Source organism: Tachyglossus aculeatus, chromosome 6 (assembly GCF_015852505.1).
Source record: "Tachyglossus aculeatus isolate mTacAcu1 chromosome 6, mTacAcu1.pri, whole genome shotgun sequence".
Lineage (NCBI taxonomy): Eukaryota > Metazoa > Chordata > Mammalia > Monotremata > Tachyglossidae > Tachyglossus > Tachyglossus aculeatus.
This window is the reverse complement of record NC_052071.1, coordinates 18858043-18882534: the sequence shown is the minus strand read 5'-3', so window position 1 is coordinate 18882534 and position 24492 is coordinate 18858043. Positions and strand designations below refer to the sequence as shown.

General features: G+C 41.4%; 1 protein-coding gene and 1 non-coding gene across 3 annotated transcripts in view; both read right to left on the bottom strand.

The window, feature by feature from the left end:
* Positions 1 to 24492, bottom strand: part of TENM1 (teneurin transmembrane protein 1) — an 849492-nt gene that overhangs the window by 618838 nt on the left and 206162 nt on the right. The gene's annotated exons all lie outside the window — the stretch shown is intronic.
* On the bottom strand, positions 21421 to 21525 carry LOC119930247. Its single transcript, XR_005451732.1, has one exon. It is a non-coding gene; the product is annotated as a U6 spliceosomal RNA (small nuclear RNA).

Here is a 24492-nt window from a genome sequence, read left to right as displayed (position 1 = left end):
GTCAAAGATACCTTGAAAAGAGCGTGTGAACAAAAATGAAAGAAAATGAGCCCGCCCTTGAGTAGGACAAGACAGCTTTTTTACGTATAGTATAAGAAATGGAATTTTGAGTTACTAACTCAACTGCGATCTTCCTCTTGGTCTTTGGCTTGAGCTAAATAGATCCAAATTGCAATTCAGAAAATTCAAATGAGTTAGAAAAAGGAGCTGTACTACTCTAGTCATTGAAAAGACATTCATACTTAAAACAAAACAGGCAATTATTAATTAGTTCAACTGACTGTCACTGTGTGAGAGACATATCAACATGTTCGTGAACATTTTGAACATGTTCCCTATCTTCCCAGGAAAAAGGGAACAAAATTTGTAAACTGTAAATGCACCCCAATAGAGCCTTTTCATTACATTATTTTTAAAAAGCAGGTTAGCAACTTCACAAAGTTAGTTTATTTCTAAATATGTTTGAAGTCCACAATTAGTTATCGATCTGGGCCAACATTGGATTGTAATTTACACACTCAATACTATAAATTTTGTGCCACTTATTACTCTCAGTTACCAACATTCCAAAATTAGTTAGATCCTGATTTGATTCAGTCAAATGCGAATATCTAAAAAGTAAACTTTTGGTTTTATTGCGAGCCGCAAATGATGGAATGTACTACTATCATTGCCAGACAACATCAACCCAAAAGCCAGTAATCACCAGTGATAGATTGCAATTTTCTCAGGGGAATAATTCAAAAAGAAAAGTGATAAAGCCTGGATTATTTAATCAGGGGAAGAGGAAGTTTAAGATGAATTATCACATATCCTCAGTGTTTGAAGGGTTCTTCTAGGCTATCACCTGCTGAGGAAAGGGGCTGAAATAGAAGCAAGAATGATTTTGGTTAGATGCCAGGGAAAGTTTCCTTGATTGGAGTAATTGTTAAGCAATGAAACAGGTTATTAACAGTGATTTCTTGGAGGTCTTCAACAATAGAAGAGCAACACTGTCTGGGAAAAGTTCTGATCTCCTGGGGCTATCTATAACTGGCGAGATTCTAAGGAGACATGTTTGTCTACCCAAGAAAACTGAGCTAATGGAATTTGCCACCCAGTTCGTATGCCATGTAAAGCAATTGCTGATTAGGGACTGAAAACTTGTAACCACATTTTAATTACATTGTGATGTAAGATTATAAATTAATTCATCGAAATGAAAAACTGTACTATGGTGGCTTACCAATAGCTAATTAGGCATCTAGACCTCAAAGCCTACCAAGGGGCTCCCAGTTTAATATGTTCAGGAAAGACGGAATAAATAACCCCCCATTAAAAAAAAAATCCAACAGAAAGAAAATGTATTTAGTGCCAACTATCAGTCTAAAAATGCACCTGGGTCTGGCACTTCTGAAGTCAATGAATGGGAGCAATAATAATTGTGGTATTTGTTAATCACATATTATATGCCGAGCACTGTGATAGATAGAAGAACATCATGTGTGAACTAGCTGTGGGCAGGGAATGTGTCTGTTTACTCTTCTATTGTACTCTCCCAAGTGATTACTACAGTGCTTTGCATACAGTAAGCGCTCTATAAATACGATTGAAAGAATCAAGGAGAAGAGGTAAAGGATGGGCGACTCTTTTTGACTAAGAATCCCCAATCTGAGCAGGTTTGGGTCCAGGAAGGATCCACACAAACAGTACTAATCCATCATATTCCCAATCATTCCTTGTACTGTGGAAAAATGGTAAGGAAATTGCCTTTTTTATATTGACATCAGTCTTTAAAAAGCCAGGGCTTTTTCTTTTTTTTTAAGAAACTATTTTAGAGCAAAGAGATTGATGCAGGCCCTTCAACAAATCACAGATATCACAGAGAGAAGCTTGTAATTTTTGTCGGTAACAAAGGGACTGAAACATTATCAGATCATAGACATTTCCGCCCTCTACGGCATATCTAGCACAACACCTCAGAGACCAAGCATCTAAAGCAGCTGTCACTGCCGGTGAATTCTATCAGATCTACCTCTTCTTTTTAAGATGCAGCATATCTGTCCCCAGAACCTTAGGTGACAATGGGGCCTTATCCTATCAGAAACTTAGTAAAGGTCAATGAATTCTTGCATAAAATGATGTCAGAGTTATCAACAACCCATAAGTTCAGAATCTAAGAAAACCATGAAAATGGTCATACTGCTGATAATGGTGAGAAATTTGAATGATAAAACCACAACAGACTGATCAATTATTCTTTTAATAACTTTGGTGGTTTTTTTACTATGCTGCAAATATTGATTTATGATAAGCTCTAATGATAGTTTGGGGAGAGTGAATGTAAAATGCATGCCACCTCAGTTCAACTGCGTGCTTACTTGGTAATTATTTCTCGATTGAAGGCTGGACCCGGTGAGACTTAGGTAACAAGATGAAATCAGTTTCCAATTTGGTAAGTTATGCGTTCTTCTAATTAGCATTCTTCTCCCTCTTTTGTCATAAACCTATCACCACACTCAGGTTCACTGTATAACAAGCTGACAGAGGCAAAACTTGCAAATTTGATTTTTCTGGGGCTTGAAACTGAGGAGAGCTACAGGGACTACTCTGAGCTAATTAGAAAAAAAAATTCTTAAGGCCTAGACATCAAAGTCAGTAAAAAAAATCAGGTTTTCAAGGACCCTTCCAAGAGTGAGTTCTCCTTGCGTGGAGAAGTTGACAAGTTGAGGAAATCAATGCAGTCACAAGGACTGGGGACCATATGATGGAATTGCTGGACTGAGGGAAAGCGGCAAGTTGTTTCTGAAATGTCGACAAAGATAATAAAAAGTAAATTGAGGGCTTAGAGAGATTTAAAAGATGTGGTAACTGAGGCCAAGAGAAGTGAAGTTGACTTCCCCTAGGTCACCCAGCAGAAAAGTGGAAGGGCCAGAATAAGAACCCAAAACCTTCCTGACTCTCAAGCTGGCTTATACCTTCAAAAGCAAGAAACCCTGCGGTTAAGGATCAGAACTTCAGTATCTAAACATATCCTTCAACACTGCCTAATTGTACCTCTGAGTACCTTAATGTGATACTGTTCAATCTGTTCAGGCCAACGGTCTAAACTTTTGAGTAGCAGGAATTGCTTCTTGTATCTCCCCAGGAATAAACTGCATTTGCAGTGAGAAAAGTATGTGTAGTCTTGGGAACGTGTGGAGCCTGCTCCTTAGCTGCTGGGCTAGAAAGTGGCATAATTACAAATCCTTCTGGGTGCATATGATATTCCCAGGACTTGAGACACCTGGGAAATGCATTAAATCAGTTCATTATACTAGCATTTGGAAAATTACAGCTCCAGGGACTTAACTGGGGAGTCTAGGGGCTTGGAAGAATTAATCAATCTCTCCAAATGCCTATCTGATATAGAAAATAACTCATCAAAAAGGATACAGCTTCCCTGTGTAAACCTGGTCTCAAAACAATCCTGGCTAATTTTTTGGCAACAAACGGGTGCTCGGAGACTATACAAGGCCCAAGCGTGAATAATGGGTTTGTTCTATTCTGCTGAATCAATCAATCAATCAATCAATCAATCGTATTTATTGAGCGCTTACTATGTGCAGAGCACTGTACTAAGCGCTTGGGAAGCACCTGTGAATGCACACAGGTGAATAGACGAAGGAGGATTGAACTGAGTTTGACAGAGAGTTTGCTCATTGAGAGTCCTTCATCTCACTAGGAAACTATACTTTTCTCTGAGTGGCTCTCAAAGTCAGACTCCTGGGCTACATGAGGTTAGAATGATGATAACGATGGCATTTGTTAAGTGCTCACTATGTGCCAGACACGGAACTAACTGCTGGGGTGGATACAAGCAGATCGAGTTGGACACAGTCCCTGTCCCATGTGCGGCTCACAGTCTCAATCCCCATTTTAAAGATGTGGTAACTGAGGCCCAGAGAAGTCAAGTTGACTTCCCCTATGTCACACAGCAGAAAAGTGGCAGAGCCAGAATCAGGACCCAAAGCCTTTCTGACTCTCAGGACCCTTGCTCTATCCACTATGCCATGCTGCTTCTCACAGAATTAAAGGAAGTGTTTGAACATCTTCATACGTTGCTAGTGAGTAAAGTACTCTGTTGTCACAGTGCCTGGATGCTGCCCACCAAGTTACTCATTCATTCATTCATTTGTGTTTATTGAGCACTTACTGTGTGCAAATCACCGTACTGAGCTCTTGGAAAGTACAATTTGCCAATAGATAGAGACAATCTCTACCCAACAACGGGCTCACAGTCTAGAAGGGGGAGACGGACAACAAAACAAAACGGGTAGACAGGCATCAATAGCATCAAAATAAATAGAATTATAGAATACACACACAACATATGAGTCTGTGGGGGGCTGACTTGTTGCTTCCAAATGAATGATGCTGAAGTAAACAAATTTGGTGGCCACAAAAATATTCTGCAGTGCTCTAGATCATCTCAGTTGAGGGGGTGCTGACTTTATTTCCTCTCTTGTTACATATTTTATAGACAAACCAGGTTCCTACTGGCTCCTCTCAATCTTGAATCTCTAACTAAGCGTAGCAGGTGCTTTAGTGGGGAGAAGAATTCTTAAAGGGCAGAAATCTGAAGGAAAATAAAATTACCCTAGAGGTAATTCCAGGATGAAATTCATTATTCTGAATTTTGAAATACAATGAACAAGTCTTTCTGACATAAATTTCACATCGTAACTACCATATTTTTCCTCATATAATTGCCCCACTTTGGAGCATAATTTTTCTAACATTAAAACATGGGTGGGGCTACTGTGCAGGTGGCATATGAATTTAGCAGTTTAGCAGTAAGTGGAGGAGAAAAAATAGCAGGAAGAAAGGAGGGGAGAAGGAAGAGGAGGCAGGAAGGAACCTGAAACTGCATATCTCATTCTATTGTGCTCTCCCACATACTGCATAAAAAAAAGATATCCCATGAATGAAACCCCACTCATTTCTCACCTTATTCCCCTTACCAGGCCCATTTCAATAAAGAAATGACCCCTTACTTCAACCTTGCTCTTCTCCTCCCCTTCCCCCTGAGTGTGCTGCTATCACTATTCACAATAATATGGAACCAAAAATATCCTTTATTTCTTCCTTAAAATCAGGGTGGGGCAGTGCGGTTATACAAGTAAATACCATACACTTTCCTGTGTAATCAAAATACTTTACAACTGATGCAAAGTTCACTGACTTTGCATGGGAAATTCATAAACTTCCAATTAAAAAAAAACAATTATAAAGATTTCCCTTTTCAATCCTATTGGCTTTTCCGAGTTCTCCCAGCTTTACTCATTTCCTTTTTGACATTGATATTGTGTAATGGTTTCCTAAGTTAATTTGTTTTCAATATTACACATTCATCATGAAAGCTGGGCACATTTATAGTTCTATTTTGTTTTCAGCTTGATACAGCATTCTTGTTCCTAATGTTACCTTTGTGATTAATCAGCTGTATTTACTCCCATGCAGGAAAGGATTTGAAACTCTCTGGCTCAGGAGAGTGATTCTCCCTCCCTTCCTTCTCCCCGACATATTTTCAAAGCACTGTATTCACTGTGGCTCTTACTGGACATTTTGATTCTCATGCAGAGGAGAAAACCTGCTACCTATTAGTTAATAACATCAAAGGAGATAGTGCTCACCCTCATTCGGGTAAAAAGAAATAATTCCTATGAAAAATGTTCATTCTAGAAGGAGCAGAGCCAGTCTTGTATTATGTCAATATAAAGGACAAAAGCAATTTATATATTATTTAATGTAAGCTCGCTCATTATGGGCAGGGAACCTGTCTGCTAATTCTGTTATAATGTACTCTATAACAGAATTAGCAGACAGGTTCCCTGCCCATAATGAGCAGGGAACTGAGGCATAAAGAAGTTAAATGAGTTGGCCAAGGTCACACAGTAGTTAAGTGGCAGAGCTGGGATTAGAACCCAAGGCCTCTCCTCCCAAGCTCTGCTCTTTCCACTAGGGCCACATTCATTCATTCATTCAATCGTATTTATTGAGCGCTTACAGTGTGCAGAGCACTGTACTAAGCGCTTGGGAAGTACAAGTTGGCAACATATAGAGACGGTCCCTACCCAACAGTGGGCTCACAGTCTAGAAGGGGGAGATAGAGAACAAAACATATTAACAAAATAAAATAAATAGAATATGTACAAGTAAAATAAATAGAGTAATAAATACGTACAAACATATATACATATATACAGGAATATATACACATACAACAGCAGGGCATGCAGTGTGATGTTTGATGTGTGATGTGCATGATGTGTGATGTTTGGCTAATCTGCTTAGCAAACAGTCTTCTATTATAGATTCAGCATTTGGGGATTTCCACTGGGTACATGGGTCCCAAATAAATGCATTTAAGTAAGGATTCAACAAAGAGCCCTTTGGTATGACTAATGACTGTAGTATTTGTCAAGTGTCTGCTATGCGCCAGGCACTGAACTAAGAACTGAGGTGGATACAAGCAAATAGGGTTGAACACAGTCCCTATCCCACATGGGGCTCACAATCTAATGACTTCCCCAAATTCTAAGAAAACTATAATATTCATCATTTGAATGGCAGAGTATGGTTTTCTAAATCCTGAAACCATAATGATTCTGTCATTTGACAGATATTCCTATGATGTTTGGCTTAAGTAGTCATTCTTTTGGATGGGTTGGAGAAAAAGAGGCAGACAAGGTTAGCAGTAACAGTTCTAGGACGACCACCCTGACTCTGGTAACTTGTCCAGACCCTATGGAATAGTCACTCAGTATTTTTTTTACCACAGCCCAAATTAAAAAAGAAATTTGTTGTTACCTTTACAAGAAAAAAGTACATAGGATAGTTAAGGCATCTATGTTGAACTAAAACAAGTTGAATTGTAAATGGCGGGTGCTAGGTTGTACTGAAATATGTCAAACTAGTCATGCAGCCCTTTATGTAATAGAATAAAAAGCTGAAAACCTAGAGCTGAATCCAGTTGGCATTCATTAGAAGGAAGTGCCCATCCCTTGCTCCCAGCGTATGTACCTGATATATGAAATATACATGTCAAGACACACAGGCATCCAGCAATCATATTTGTATCCCCTGCCAACCATCAGGAACAGTCTACCTGTAGATATTACAGATAGACCATGAGGGCTCCCAAAATGTCAAAGTTCAATCTGATACGATGATAGGTACGAGCTGCCAGATGTCACAGAATATTGCCTTGACAAAACAAAGCCCACAAAAGCCCTCAATGCCCTTTCCTTCTGGGGATTTTTTTATCTCTTTAGGAAATCATGAATATACTGCCCACGTCCTTCCCTGGCATGGAATGCCCTCCCTCCACACATCCGCCAAGCTAGCTCTCTTCCTCCCTTCAAAGCCCTACTGAGAGCTCACCTCCTCCAGGAGGCCTTTTTCCTCTTCTCCTCCCCATCCCACCTGCCCTACCTCCTTCCCCTCCCCACAGCACTTGTATATATACTTGTACAGATTTATTACTCTATTTTACTTGTACATATTTACTATTCTATTTATTTTGTTAATGATGTGCATATAGCTTTAATTCTATTTGTTCTGACAATTTTGACACCTGTCTACATGTTTTGTTTTGTTGTCTGTCTCCCCCTTCTAGACTGTGAGCCCGCTGTTGGGTAGGGACCGTCTCTGTATGTTGCCGACTTGTACTTCCCAAGTGCTTAGTACAGTGCTCTGCACACAGTAAGCGCTCAATAAATACGACTGAATGAAGGAATGAATGGAAAGATCACAGCTCTGGGAGTCAGAGAATGTGGGTTCTAATCCCAGCACTGCCTCTTGTCTGCTGTGTGACCTTGGGCAAATCATTTCATTTCTCTGTACCTCAGTTACCTCATTTGTAAAATGGGGATTGAGACTGTGAACCCCATGTGGGACACTGACTGTGTCCAACCTGTTTATCTTGTATCTATACCAATGCTTAGACATTGCTTGGCACACAGTAAGTACTTGGAAAGTACCACAATTATTATTATTATTATTAGTAGTAGTAGTAGTAATAGTAAAGGATTTCTCATCCTTTTTGAAACCCATCTGAGGATATACCACAATTATTATTACTAGTAGTAGTAGTAGTAGTAGTAGTAGTAGTAGTAGTAGTAAAGGCTTTCTCATCCTTTTTGAAACCCATCTGAGGATATACACCACAACTAAGTCACACTCAAAATCATGACCAGAGCACTTTGATACTCACCCCAGGTAAATATTCTTACACTCTACTATTTTCCCTATCTATAATTTATTTTAATGTTTATTTCCCCCCTGATGACTAAGTTTCTTGTGACCAGGGATTATGTATAACAACTTTATTGTATTGTATTTTCCCCAAGCACTTAGCACAGTTTTCTGCACATAATAAGTGTTCAATAAATGCCACTGATTGATGCCCAATCCCAGGAATAAGCCAGGACGGGGCAGAACTCAGCTTCAGGAAAAACAGAAAAATCCATTTGCCATTTTAGACAGTTGGGAAAGTGCCCCTGCCCAGATGCCCAGATGTAGAGGGGCTTCCTAACCTGGCCCCAGCCCATTGTCAGCAGCCAGGAAGGGCACATAATAACAATAACAATAATAATAATAATAATAATAATAATAATAATAGCATTTATTAAGCGCTTATTATGTGCAAAGCACTGTTCTAAGCACTGGGGAGGTTACAAGTTGATCAGGTTGTCCTACAGGGGGCTCACAGTCTTCATCCCCATTTTACAGATGAGGGAACTGAGGCCCAGAGAAGTGAAGTGATTTGGCCCAAGTCACACAGCTGACATTGGGCGGAGCCGGGATTTGAACCCATGATCTCTGACTCCAAAGCCCGGGCTCTTCTCCACTGAGCCACACTGCTTCTCAAGTTGAATGTGAGAACCAAACCACCTTCCCCTCTTACCCCACTCTTCTGCATCACCCTGATTCACTCCCTTTATTCATAGCCCCCTCCCAGCCCCACAGCCTTCACTTGCATATCTGTAATTTATTTATTTCTATTAACGTCTGTCTCCCCCACTAGACTAGTAAGCTCATCGTGGGCAGGGAATGTGTCTGTTGCTGTCTTGTAGTACTATTATTATTATGGTATTTGCTAAGTGCTTACTATGTGTCAAGCACTGTTTCTAAGCACTGGAGTAGACACAAGGTAATCAGGTTGTTCCACGCGGGGCTCACAGTCTTCATCCCCATTTTACAGATGAGGTAACTGGGTCACAGAGAAGTTATGTGCCTTGCCCAAGGTCACACAGCAGACAAGCGGCGGAGCTGGGATTAGAACCCACGCCATTCATTCATTCAATCGTATTTATTGAGTGCTTACTGAGTGCAGAGCACTGTACTAAGCACTTGGGAAGTACAAGTTGGCAACATATAGAGATGGTCCCTACCCAACAACGGGTTCACAGTCTAGAAGGGGGAGACAGACAACAAAACAAAACATGTGGACAGGTGTCAAGTCATTAGAATAAACAGAATTAAAGCTATATGCACATCATTAACAAAATAAATAGAATAGTAAATATTTACAAGTAAAATAGAGTAATAAATCTGTACGAACACAGGCTCTTTCAACTCATGCTGTTTGTACTCTCCCAAGGGCTTATAATACAGTGCTCCTCATGCAGTATGGGGTCAATATTCATTCATTTGGTCATATTTATTAAGTGCTTACTATGTGCAGAACACAATACTATAAGCGTACTGTACTAATCAATAAATATTATTGACTGACTGACTGCAAAGGCCTTCTCGCCACTGCAGCTGGAAGCCAGGCTCTGGGAGAGGACTGAGGAGGGAGGGGTTGGCATTAGCTTGGGCCCAAACCCCCATGTGACGCTCTTTGTGGCCAGGGAAGCTAGTCCAAGGTGTTTGTTAAGCAATTACTTTGTGCCAGGCACTGTACTAAACCCTGGGGTGGATACAACCAAATCGAGTTGAACACAGTCCCTGCCCCGCGTGGGGCTCACTGTCTCAACTTCTGTTTTACAGACGAGGTAGCTGAGGCCCAGAGAAGTGAAATGACTTGCCCAAAGACACACAGCAGAAGAGTGGCAGAGACGCATGACCTTCTGACTCTCAGGCCTGTGTTCTATCCACTTCGCCTTGCTGCTTCTCTAAGGAAACACTGCTTGCCCAGGGTCATGCATGTAGTGCCTCTGCAGCACAGCACCTCGCCAATCATCTCAACTTTCACCCCGGTGCCCAATGCCACTGCTCAATTTCTACCCCACCCCAAGACTGCTGTCTGGAGTATGTATATATGTTTGTACATATTTATTACTCTATTTATTTATTTATTTATTTTACTTGTACATATCTATTCTATTTTATTTTGTTAGTATGTTTGGTTTTGTCTCCCCCTTTTAGACTGTGAGCCCACCGTTGGGTAGGGACTGTCTCTATATGTTGCCAATTTGTACTTCCCAAGCGCTTAGTACAGTGCTCTGCACACAGTAAGTGCTCAATAAATACGATTGATGATGATGATGATGGAGTATGGCCCAATCGCTCGCTCCCTCTTTGCTCCCCTCTGCCAGGATCCCTGGGATGCTGGGGCCCAGTGCCCCAGAAAGAGGAGAAAGACCCCTCTAGACCTTAAGCTCCTTGTGGGCTGGGAACATGTCCATTTATTGTTCCACTGTACTTTCCCAAGTGCCTAGTACAGTGCTCTGCACATGGTAAGCACTCAATAAATGCCCCTGACTGACTGAACTCGGGTGTGAGCGAGAGTTACGTGACCTGAACTGCGGGCCCCGGCTTGCCTTGGGCTGTGTGAGAGACCCTCTCCAGGAACAGGGAGGAAGGAGAGAAATAAATAATGGCCTTTCTGAGGGGGTCAGATCTCTGCTCCTCAGGAGAGGCCTGAGAGAAGTGGGTAAGAAGGGGCTGGCCGCCAGTCTGCTGCCCAGCTGGTGAGCCCACTGTTGGGTAGGGACTGTCTCTATGTGTTGCCAACTTGTACTTCCCAAGCACTTAGTACAGTGCTCTGCACACAGTAAGCGCTCAATAAATATGATTGAATGAATGAATGAATGATGTCATCACTTTACATACTGTTTGTGATGACATGATTGTTCAGTTAGAAATCTTTTTTTTTTCTTAAGCTTCACCCCTGGATGTGACAGAATCAGCTTTTACTGAATGCCCTCTTCAATGCAGCACACTTTATCAACTGCTGGGGAGGTAGCAAATAAAGTGATCTATTCCCCATCCGCAAGGCTCTTACACTAATGCCGGCTTCACCACTTTTCTGCTGTGTGACCTTGGGCGAGTCATTTCACTTCTCTGTGCCTCAGTTACCTCATCTCTAAAACGGAATTGAGACTGTGGGCCCCACACGGAAGAGGGGCTATATGGTACCCAATTTGCTTGTATCCACCCCAGCGCTTAGTACAGTGGATGGCACACAGTAAGTGCTTAACAAATACCATAATTATTATTATACTCTAATAAGGGCAGCCCACATTAAAATATTTACAAAGTGAACAAAATAAATAATTGTGTGACAATAAATGTGCATAGAAAAGTGCTGAGGATGGTTATAAATAAGTTCATGAATAGCTGATGCTTTATACAACTTAGAAAGGCGGGAATTAATCAAGGAAGATTTGTTGGAGGTGATGGGATTTTAGGAGGGTTTTGAATGTGGGGAGAGGTGTGGACTGACATTTTGGGGGGAAACAGTGTGGGCCAGGGCAATGGAAGTGCCTGTCAATTTATTTTAATGGTATCTGTTAAGTGCTTATATGTGCCAGGTACTGTTCTAAGCACTGGGGTAGATGCTAACTAATCAGGTTGGACACAGCCCATGTCCCACATGGGGCTGAAAGTATTAATTCCCATTTTAAAGATGAGGTAACTAAGGCACAGAGAAGTGAAGTAACTAGCCCAATGTCACACAGCAGATTCTGACTCCCTGGCCTGTGGTCTATCAGTCAAGAATAAAGTAGAGCTATAAGTTTAGCTGTCGGGGGAGAGGCAGGGGAGATGAAGACACTGAGGTGGGGTGTCCCGGTTGGAGAGGGCAGAGAGATAAGTGGGACGACATGGTGGAGAGCCTCAAAGCTCCTAGTGAGGTGTTTTTGGGGGGGATTCAGGAAGCCAGGGGAAGGTTTGAAGAGAGCAGAGATGTGGGCCAAGTGACATTTCAAGAAGAAGGATACATGCAGCAATGTGAAATTTAGATTGGAAGAGGGAGAGTCTGGAGGCAGAGATACTATCAAGGAAGCTGATGTAATTACCATGAAATTACCAGAGTTTGTACTGGGCAGGGAAAAGAGGAAAGGGTGGATTGGAGAACTGTGATGTAGAAAAGCCCAGCAGGATTTGGCAGTCGATCGAAGGTGAGAGTTGAAAGACACCAAGGTGTCGAGGATGACATCTATGTTACGGGATTTTTTTTAGGAATTGGGGTCAGTTGTCACAGAATCTCGATTTGGGCCTCAGCTCTTTCAATAGCCAGCTGTACGACCTTGGGCAGGGCAATTAACTTATCTATGCCTCAACTTCCTTATAATTCTGGTATTTAGTAAATGATGTGCCAAGTGCTATGCTAAGCCCTGGGATAGAGTCAAGATCATCAAGTTGGACATAGTCCTTGTCCCACATGGGGCTTGCAGTCTAAATATGAGGAAATAGGATTAAATCCCCATTTTACAGATGAGGAAACTGAGAAGTGAGAACAGAGAAGTTAAGTGATTTTCCCAAAGCTTCTAGGCCATGCTGCTTACCAGGAAAATGGGAAAAAAAAATACCTATTTTAGTAACCTCATACTGCGGGCTCCTGTCTAGGACAGGGACTTTGTCCAGTCTAATTTTCTTATCTCTATCTCAATGATTAACACAAGTGCTTGGCACACAGGGGCTTAGCAAAAACCATCATCCCCTCCCTCCCCTCCTCCTGGTTATTTTTTGGTAAATATGGCTCATACTGAAAGATGATACAACTACTTGAGATCCAGATGTGCCTTTTGGTTTGGAGTTTCTTTTAATGGCATTTGCTAAAGGCTTACAACGTGTGGGACACTATGTTAAGTGTTGGGGCAGCTTCAAGATAATCAGGTTAGACACAGTCTTTGTCCCAGATAGTGCTCACCCTCTTATTCTCCATCTAACAGATGAGGTAACTTAGGCACAGAGAAGTGAAGTGACTTGCCCAAGTTCATACAGCAGACAAGTGGTGGAGCCGGGATTAAAACTCAGGTCCTCTGACTCCCCTAGGCCATGCTGCTTCTGTGTAGAGACCAGATTTCCCAGTCAAAACAAAAGTTGGATAATTCCAGAGACCACACTACATTTTTCGTATTACAAACCATACTCTTCTCTACTACAAATCCTATCCCATTGGGCCTTTCACAATTTCCGTGCAGGAACAAATTATATTTTGATTATATAAATGATGAAATAAGACCTGAGGCCTCCACATGATTCTTGCTCTTGGATAATGATTCCTCCCACACTGATTCAAGACAATGTAAAGCAAGTATATGGTTTTGTAATAGAATAAAGCATAGCTTGGCCTAATAGAAAGAATACAGGTCAGAGATTCAGGCAACCATCGGGTTCTGAATCCAGATCTGACACTGACCTGCTATGTGAGCTTGGTTGAATCACTTAACCTCTGTGAGCCTCAGTTATTACATCTGTAGAATGGTGATAAATCAATGCTTCATATTCACTGAGCGCTGACTGTGAGCAGAACACTATACTAAGCAGTTGGGAGAGGGTAGTATAATAGAGTTGGAAGACATGATCCCGACCCACAACGAGCAAAGATACTAAATATATGTTCTCCTCACTTTTTAAATGTGAGTCCTATATGGGACAGAACTGTTTCCATACTCCTGAATTTATCCCAGTGTTTAGCTTAGTTCTTTGGCACCTAAATGCCTAATAAATACCATAGTAATAACCTCTGCCAATTTTTCCCAGAACTTTATGTTGCATTTATTTTCAAAACAAACTATTTCCTTTGATAATGCTTTAAAGTAGGTATTCACAGTTTGCTCTCCAGTATGCCCGCTAAACATGACAAAACCAAACCAATTGATGTAATCCACCAAAGGTTACAAATAGCTGTTTTTGAGGATATTGAGAAATGCTTTGCCTGACTTCTTTAAAAGACACCAAGACATAACACTTAGGGAAAGAATATGAGCTTAATCTGGGCTTCCCTATTAGAACACTTTCAAATAAAGACCAGAGATCGTTGGCCACAAATCAATACTAAATCAAGCTTTGGGAAACAGTTGGCACTTCTGGGCGAGGGAGCTTCACTTTTTAAAAGGATGCTTCAAAGGTGGAATCCATTCGGTTGCAAATTCTATGTTCACTCATTTAGGAGGTAAAGAAAAATGAATGGTGACAACATATTTTATTATTCTTAGTAAGCAGGTAACGTGTAAATTAACCAAAAGAAGGATTTTCATGTATTTTTGTACTCCTTGAATACACCTGATAGAAAGCATCATTTACTTAATGCATAGTATCAATTTTTTATGAACATGAACATCCAACATAGATGTCTGTCAATTAAGTTCTCCATACATTCCTCTGAACACAAGATCAAGACCATCTGACCTAACGCAAGTTTCAAAAACCTAGCTGTCCAACATATTTGATAGGGATGATTTGACTTTAGGGCTAGATAATGTTGAACCCTATCCAAGTTTGTTAATTAATAGCCTCCCTAGATAAATACCTTCTTACTGTTGTGCCTGATTACTAAACCTCCCTGCTTCAAGGCAACAGATGGCTTAAGTCCTTTCAAAATTAAAAAAGAGTTCAGATTCTTTGTGATTCAAAATACTACATTTAATCAGGTAATCTTATTTCACTATCCCAAACTGCAAATAACCTGAAAAAAAATCAAGATGATCAAAATGGAAATGGACGGATGCTTTGATCTAAATGGGTGGAGAGCTTGGGGCAATCTTAGTCGACCATTCCGTACAATGGTCCTGCTGTTGCTGCCATAAAATTATCAAGTGATGTGAGTCATACCAAACCATAGACCCATGGCTTGCTAAAGTCTTAATTAGACTTTGCTCACGTCCAGCTTGAAAGTAACATGATGGTATTTATTGAGCACTTACTGTGTGCAGAACACTCTATTAGGGGCTTGATGAGGTACAATACAACAAAGTTGGTGACCAAGTTCCCTGTCCACAAGGAGCTTACAGTCTACAGGACTGTCACAAGGAGCCGAGGGTGGGATGAATATCAAGTACTTAAAGGGTAAAGAGCCAGGTGCACAAGGAAGGGGAGTAAGGGAAATGAGGGCTTAGTTGGGGAAGGCCTCTTGGAAGAGCTGTGATTGAATAAGGCTTTGAAGTTGGTCTGGCAAATATGAAGGTAGAGGGAGTTCCTGGTCAGAAGGAGGATGTGGGCAAGGAGTCAGAAGTGAGATGGATGAGATTGAGATAGTGTGAGTAGATTGGTGTTAGAGGAGCAAAATTTGCGTGGGCTGGTTTATAATAGATAAGTGAGGCAAAATAGGGAAGAGAAAAGCTGATTATGAGTGTCTTCAAGCTTATGGTAAGGTATTTATGTTTGATACTGAAGTGGATAGGAAGCCATTAGAGGTTTTTGAGGATCATTTTAAGGAAAATGATCCAGACAGCAGAGTGAAGTATAGAGTGGAGAGGGGAGAGACATAAGGCAGGGAGTCATAATCATCACCGTCAGTGGCGTTTATTGAACGTTTCCTATGTGCAGAGCCCTGTACTAAGCACAGGGAAAGCACAATCCAACAGAGTTGGCAGACAATTCCCCTGCTGACAACGAACTTACAGTGAAGGAGGCTGACGCAGTTGTCAAGGAGGAATGTACCAAGTATTTGCAGCAGCATGGTGGCAGAGGAGAGGAAGAGATGACTTCTAGAGATGCTGTTAAGGTAGAACCGATAGGATTTGATGTCAGAGTGAATAAGTGGGTTGAAAGAGAGAGATAAGTCCAGGAGAAGTAATGATAATGGCAAGGTTTCTGGCTTTTGAGAGACAGGGAGGGTGGTGGCAATGTCTTAGGAAAGCCAGGAGGAGGACAGGGTTTGGGTTAGAAGATTAGAAGTTCTGTTATATTGTGCTCTCCCAAGCACTTAGTGCAGTGTTCTGCACATAGAAGATAGGATTGACCTATCATCAGCAACATTTTCTTACATTTGTAAAAAATGAAAGAATCCTTTAGTCTCCCTGACTTGACTCTGTTGAGAAGCAAGAACAGACAAAGCATGAAGGCTTGCCCTATCATCTGCTTGTCACAAACTCAAGATCAGGCAGCCAAATTCACCACTCCTGCAATTTTCCCTAGTATCCACTGGTGTATTTCATGACACTTCTCTCAGGAAGGTAATATTCATGCCCCTCCACAGGCCAACTTACGGCTCTATCTAATACCTCCATCTACCACTGCTATTTTCTAGGGCAGCTTTTTGGCTTTCAGACAGAAGAAATGGAGCCTGTAGAAAACAAACAGCAACTTGCCCAACCCAACTGAACAGAGCCCTCCAATAGCTGCATTAATAATGTGTGTCCTTTGTGGGCGGTGTGACCTTTCCGATTAATCTTTCTTAAGAACCTATCTTTCTGTTGAGATTAATTTTTCATTTTTCAGAGCAAATTGCTTGACAGATGTTTAATCATGAATAATAAAGGATGACAACAATGCAGCTCCTTTATTACACTTTCATTATTAGCAACTCTTATCTCCCTATATATTTCAATAGCAACAATGGATTAATGAAAGAAAAAACACAGTGGATGCTTCACAGTTGGAGTAAATTCCTATGCAAGTGATTAAAAGGATTATATTAGAGTAACATCCTACTGAAAACTTGGTCCTTTGGAAAATATTTAAATAACATAATACTTCAGATTTTAGACTTGAAAGGTATTTCTTATTCAAATTTAAGATACTGTTTGAGATATAATATATTTTAAATGATCCACAAATGTCAGTGGACCCTTGAATTTGAGCCATTTGACTCAGAAGAACTTGGGTTTTAATCCCAGGACCACCACTTGTGTGCTGTGTGACCTTGGGCAAACCACTTAACTTATCTCTGCCTCAGTTACTTCATCTGTAAAGTGGGGATTGGACTGTGAGCCCCTTGTGGGACATGCACTGTGTCCTCCCTAATTATATCTGCCCAACCACTTAGTACAGTACCTGGCACAATCAATCAATCAATTGCATCTACTGATCTCTTACCGTGTGCACAGCACTGTACTACGTACTTGGGAGAGCACACTATAACAATATAACATACATACTCTCTGCCCACAACAAGCTTACAGTCTAGAAGGTAAAGGCAGATATTAATTTAATAAACTACAAATATGTATATAAGTGCTGTGGGGCTGGGAGGGGGGAATGAATAAACGGAGCAAGTCAGGGTGACCCAGAAGGGTGGAAGGAAAGAAAAAGAGAGATTAGTCAGAGAAAGCTTCTTGGAGGAGATGTTCCTTCAGTATGGCACTGAAGCAGAGGCCAGTAATTGTCTGTCAGATATGAATAGGGAGGGCTTTCCATGCCAGAGGCAGGACAAGAACAAGAGGTTTGTGGCGAGAAACTTGAGATTGAGGTACAGTGAGTAGGTTGGCATTAGAGGAGCAAAGTGTGTGGGTTGTAATAGAAGAGTAGTGAGGTGAGGAAGGAACGGGAAAAGTGATGGCTTTAAAGCTGATGGTAAGGAGTTTCATTTGACGTGGAGGTGGATGGGCAACACCTGGAGGTTCTTGGGGAGTGGGGAAAGTGGACTGAATGTTTTTGTAGAAAAATGATCCAGGCAGCAGAGTTAAGTATGGACTGGAGCGGGGAGAGACAGGAGGCAGGGAGGTCAGCAAGGAGGCTTATACAGTAATCAAGGCTGGATACGATAAGTGCTCAGATTAACGTGGTAGCAGTCTCTATGAAGAGGAAAGGACAGATTTTAGCGATGTTGTGGAGGTTGAACTGACATGGTTTAGTGATAGACTGAATATGTGGGTTGAATGAGAATGAAGGGCTGAAGATAACGCCAAGGTTATAAGCTTGTGAGACGGGAAGGATAGTGGTGCTGTCTTCAGTAATGGTAAAGTCAGGAAGGGCAAGGAAGATGAAGAGTTCTGTTTTTGACATGTTGAATTGAAGGTGATGGTAGGACATCCAACTGGAGATGTCTTGAAGGCAGGAGGAAATGTCCGAAAGCAGAGAGGTAGATCAGGGATGGAGATGTAGCTTTGGGAATCATCCACACAGCAGTAGTAGTTCAAGCCATGGGAGTGAATGAGTTCTCCAAGGGAGTGGGTGTAGATGGAGAAAAGAGGGGGACCCAGAACTGAATCTTGAGGGACACCCAGAGTTGGGGAGTAGGAGGCAAAGGAAGAGCCAGCGAAAGAGATTGAGAATGAGCGACCAGACAGATTGAGGGAGGACCAGGAGAGAATAGTGTCAGTGAAGCCAAGGATGGATAACATTTCCAGGAAAAGGGGGTGGTTGACAGTGTCAAAGGCAGATGAGAGATTGAGAAGAATTAGGAGGGATTAGAGGCCGTTGGATTTGGCAAGAAGAAGATCATTTGTGACCCTTTAAGAGGGCCGTTTCTGGGGGACAAATGGGATGGAGCCTGTTTGGAGTGGGTCTTGGGGAGAATTGAAGGAGATCAGAATTGGAGACAGCAGGTGTAGACAACCTGCTCAAGGATTTTGGAGAGGAATGGTAGGAGGGAGTTGAGGCGATACCTGGAGGGAGCCATGGGGTCATAATAAGTGCTTAACAAATACCATTAAAAAAATTGAAACATACAAGAAACTATGTCTTTTCAAATTAAAATGTTCCTGAATTAAATAATAATAATAAAACTTGAATAATAATTTACAAAATTAACCCTCCTTTTGATAAAGTAAATGGAATCTTTTGGCATAAAGAGAAGTATACTAAAGATTAAAGCTATCAGCAAAACAAAAGCACATCTCATAAAAAGCCACTCATTTAAAGAGTGATTTCCTTTAGCCAGTGCTAACTTTTATCACTATGCTATCAATTTATAATACTGCAACATCTAATATAGCATTATTAAACAAATATTTAAAGGAATAATTTGAATATAGCTGTTATAAGAGTCCTTAAACACCTAGTACATAAATCTCAACTCTCAAGTGCTAACTGCTTATATTGTTTCATTATATTGTTGTTGATTAATTTTGGACTGTAAAAATAACAAATCCAGCTTAGAAAATGATGATTTAGGGAATGTTCCAAGGCTGATACAGCTTGATCAGACTTGAATTTTCAGTTAAATATTTGTCATCCACTCCTAATAAGTCATAATACAAATCTGTTAACTCCCAATATCTCCAAATACTTATTTGTTCACAATGTTATAATTTGAAATTCTTAATTGAGCAATTCAGGCCGGCTGGGACTTTGTTTCAGTGATTTGAAGAGCAATATTAAATACGACACATTTCAGCCCTTTAAAAGACATCGGGAACTAGAATACTACTACTACTAGTAATATTGATATTGGTTTAGTTCCCTCTCAGGGTCACATCTGGAGAGTTTCCAGTACTCTACCAATCTCAACTATGAGAGGGAGAGTCAAGCAGCAGCATACCCATTCCATTCCTAGCTTGGCCAGTGGCTAGTGAGTAAAAAGCAATCTGCTACAAGTCAAAACTCCTCTGTGTCGGGCAGCAGCAACATGGGAGAGAGTCAAGAGCGGAGACTCAAGTGTACTGTGTGGAAGGAGGCAATGGCAAACCACTTCCATATTTTTATCAAGAAAACTCTATGGACACACTACCAGAATGATTGCAGATGGAGGTGAGGCGTTCTGAGAGAGAAGCGTCCATGGTGTTGTTTATGTGACAGCATAAGACAAGGCATTTGTTAAGTGCCTACTATGTGCCTGGCACTGTACGAAGCACTGTGGTGGAGACAACAAAATCGGGTTGGTCTCAGTTCCTGTCCCATGTGGGGCTCACAGTCTTAATTCCCCTTTTACAAATAAAGTAACAAAGGCACAGAGAAGTGAAGTGACTCACCCAAGGTCACACAGTAGTCAAGAGATGGAGCCGGGATTAGAACCCATGATCTTCTGACTCGCAGCCCCATGCTCTCTCCACTATGCCTCATTATCAAGAGTCGTCTGTTAGGTAATCCACACACTCAACGTACAGCGGTTATCGACAGTTGTTTAAACTGCAGTGTGCTCAGATATTTTTAAAGTCATAAAGAGCTTGTCATATTACAAGAGCAGCCTTTTGGATATTGGATTTGACCTTTGAAATTCCTCAGAAAATTAGAGTCAATGTTTATGTAATTCTCTCACAGCAACAGAGGGCTTAAAATCTGGGTCCCTAGGGGCAGCTTGCTGGCTTTGCCTTTATTTAAAAAGATAGCTAAAATAATAATTACACAATTCCCATGGGTGCTGGGAAGAGAGACTGAGACAAGGAAAGGCATTTATTGGCATTATTATGCAGATGTGGCTGAGAACTGCAAACAGACTTTTTGTTTCCTGTTTCTAGCAATTACCATAGCCTAAGTCGTGGACTCTTGACATCCAAAATATAAAATCACACAATGACAATACTTTTAATTGCTTCACAAGGAAGTTAAGTAGGAGGGGGTAAGATTTCCTAATGCAAAGTTACAATACATAAATGTCAGGAATTGAAGCCTTTAGGGGCAATTCAAATTTATTTTAAAAAATAGCTGAGTAAAGACTTTGTGCTCCTCGAGGGCAGAAGCCTTGTCCTATATTTCTACTGCACCTTCTTCTAGCTCTGAATATAGTGCTCTGCACTGAGGGTCCAGTAAATACTGCTGATGATGACAAAAATAAATCATCTTGGTCATCTGGGCAGCATAGCTTTGTGGCTACAGAGCGGTTCTGGAAGTCAGAAGGACCTGGGTTCAAATGGCTGCGCCATTCATCTGACTTTGGGCAAATCACATCAGTCACATCATCTACAAAATGGAGATTAAGCCTGTGAGCCCCATGTGGGACAGAGACTGTGACCAATTTGACCTGATTTGTTTCAATTTACCCCAGCACTTAGTACAATACCCGGCACATGGTAAGTGTGTGACAGATAGCACAATTACTATTATTATTATCTACCTCAGTTTCCTCATCCATGAGCCCCATGTGGAACATAGATTCTCTCTGACCTGATTATCTTGTATTTGCCTCAGCATTTAGTATTCATTCATTCAATCTTATCCATTGAGCACTTACTGTGTGCAGAGAGCTGTACTAAGCGCTTAAGGAAAATACAACAGTAAACAGTGACATTCCTGGCCCACCACAAGCTTACAGTCTAGAGTGCGGGAGACAGTCATCCATAAAAATAAATAAAATTACAGAGAAATATGGAACACTTCATGAATTTGCATGTCATCAGTGTGTTAAACGCTTAATACCGTACTTATTATCATCATCCTTGTGCAAGGGCCATGCTATTCATCTCTGTATTGGTCCAATTTTAGCATATGTGCTGCTGAAGGCAGCACAGTGCTTGGCACATAATAAGAACTCAAGCCATCCAAGACTTATAATTATTATCTTAAATTGCAATCACCCAGCCCAGGGATGGGCACTTTTTTCGCCCGTAAAAGCAAATGATGAAATTTCACAAATATCTCAAGTTTGGGCACCCCAGTGAATGGGAAGAGAGAAGAGGAGGTAAAAAGGCTGCTTTACCCATCCCAGGTTCTAACCAGAACTGAGCATGCTCCCAAAGCATCAGCAACCTCCACAGAAGAGGTCCCAAATTGTCGCAATCAACCATATATGACTAGTGACCATCTACAACGAGGCTGATACCGAACAAGAAAGTACCAAAGGGACATCTCTCTGTGGAAGTAGGAAGATTTGGAGGCCGTCTGCCATCAAACAACCAGAGTTTACCTGCCGGTATCTCCCTTCTAGACTGTGAGCCCATTGTTGGTTAGGGACTGTCTCTATATGTTGACAATTTGTACTTCCCAAGCACTTAGTATAGTGCTCTGCACACAGTAAGCACTCAATAAATATGATTGAATGAATGAATGGGAGGTGCTTGAGGGCAGGAATTGTGTCGTCCAACTCTACTGCATTGTACTTTCCCAAAAGCTTATGTAGTGGATAGAGCACGGGCTTGGGACTCAGAAGGTGTGGGTTCTAATTCCGGCTCCGCCGCATGTCTGCTCTTTGAATTTGGACAAGTCACTTCCCTCAGTTACCTCATCTGTAAAATGGGGATTGAGACTGTGAGCCCCATGTGCGACAAGGACTCTGTCATACCCAGTTTGCTTACATCCACCTCAGCATTTAGTACAGTTCCTGGCACACAGTAAGCAGTTAACAATTACCACAATTGTTATAATTATTATTAATAAAGACCATTGATTGCTGATTGGTGTTGATAACGGGTGAAGACCATGATCAAGACAGCAGTTTTCAAGTATTCTGGGGCTGGTATCATCCTGACAAAGAAGCTTCACACCCTCTGCTCCACCACTTCCCCTAGAGCTGAAGGTGGCTGAAGCAATGCTTTTCTATTTACAACATTGGACTGTACACTCATTGTGAACAAGGAATAATAATGTTGGTAGTTGTTATGTGCTTACTATGTGCCAAGCACTGTTCTAAGCACTGGGGGGGAAAACAAGGTAATCATATTGTCCCACGTGGGGCTCACAGTCTTAATCCCCATTTTACAGAAGAGGGAACTGAGGCACAGAGAAGTTAAATGACTTGCCCAAAGTCACACAGCTGACAAGTGGCAGAGCCAGGATTAGAACCCATGCTCTTTCCATTGAGCCATGCTACTTCTCTGCTAACTCTGAATGTTTCTGCTAACTCTGTTGTATTTCAGCCAAGTGCTTAGTATAATGCTCTGTACATAGTAAAAGCTCAATAAATGCCATTGATTGATGAATTGATTGAAGATTTCTCTATGACTCAACTGGAGTTGGGAAAGAGGTGGGAGAAAAGGATGGATGCATATAAATGTTCTTTCCAATTATTAGCTTAGATGTTTTGCTGTCTGTCTCCCCCTTCCAGACTGTGAGCCCGTTGTTGGGTAGGAACCATCTCTATATGTTGCCAACTTGTACTTCCCAAGAGCTTAGTACAGTGCTCTGCACACAGTAAGCGCTCAATAAATACAATTGAATGAATAAATATACTAGTTGCTTCTCTGCTTGCCTTCTGCCCCCCCAGATTGTAAATCCCTTAAAGTCTGAAACTGCTTTCAATTCATCTCTTTTCTGTGCATATTTCCGATAACCTAGTGCAGTGTATGGATCTCGATTGTGGGTCCCAGCTCTGCAACTGATTATCGTCATAATAAGATACAATATAAGAATAACAGTATTTGTTAAGTGAGTACAATGTGGCAAGCACTGTACTAGATACAAGATAATCAGGTCAGAAACAGTCCCTGTCCCACATGGGGCTCACAGTCTTAAGTAGAAAAGAGGACAGGTATTTAATGCCCATTTTACAGATGAGGAAACCAGGGATTAATAATAATAATGATACTGATGGCATTTATTAAGCGCTTACTACATGCAAAGCACTGTTCTAAGCGCTGGGGAGCTTACAAGGTGATCAGGTTGTCCCATGGGGGGCTCACAGTCTTAATCCCCATTTTACAGATGAGGTACCTGAGGCCCAGAGAAGTTAAGTGACTTGCCCAAAGTCACACAGCTGACAAGTGGCGGAGCCGGGATTGGAACCCATGACCTCTGACTCCAAAGCCCGGGCTCTTTCCACTGAGACTTGATCAAAGTCACAACAGTGGGCAAGTAGTGGGGCCAGAAATTAGACACCAGGTCCTCTGACGCCCAGACCTGTTGGTTTCAGTAGGCCAGTTGGCCACGGGACCTTGGGCAAACCACTTAACCTCTCGCTGTCTCAGTTTCCTCACCTGTGAAATGGGGATAAAAAATTTCTTCTCCCTCCCTCTTAGACTGTGACCTCCACATGAGACAGGGAATGTGCATGAAGGCCTTGGCACCTAGAAAGCGCTTACCACTACCACCACCACCATCTGTGTGGTATTCGGACTTCTGATTGCTACGTGTTTATATTTTCTGGGTCAAATGCACCACTCAGCAGCTGATGCTGTTCATTTTACATCACATGAATTTACACTTCATGGCACAATCAATGCTCTGCACCCAGTCAGCACTCAATAAATACGATCGATTGATTTATTAAATCCTTACACTAGACTGTAAGCACGTTATGGACAAAGAATGTGTCTGCTCAGGTAATGTGTCTGCTAAGTCTATTGCATTGTGCTCTCCCACGTGTATACTACAGCACCCTGAACATAGTAAGCGCTCAGTGAATACCATTGATTGCTCGATTGATTTAGGAGGAGACTGTACTAAGCATTTGGTAAAGTACAATTCAACAGATGTGATAATAGTAATAATAATGGTATTTGTTAAGCGCTTACTATGTGCCAAGCACTGTTCTAAGTGATG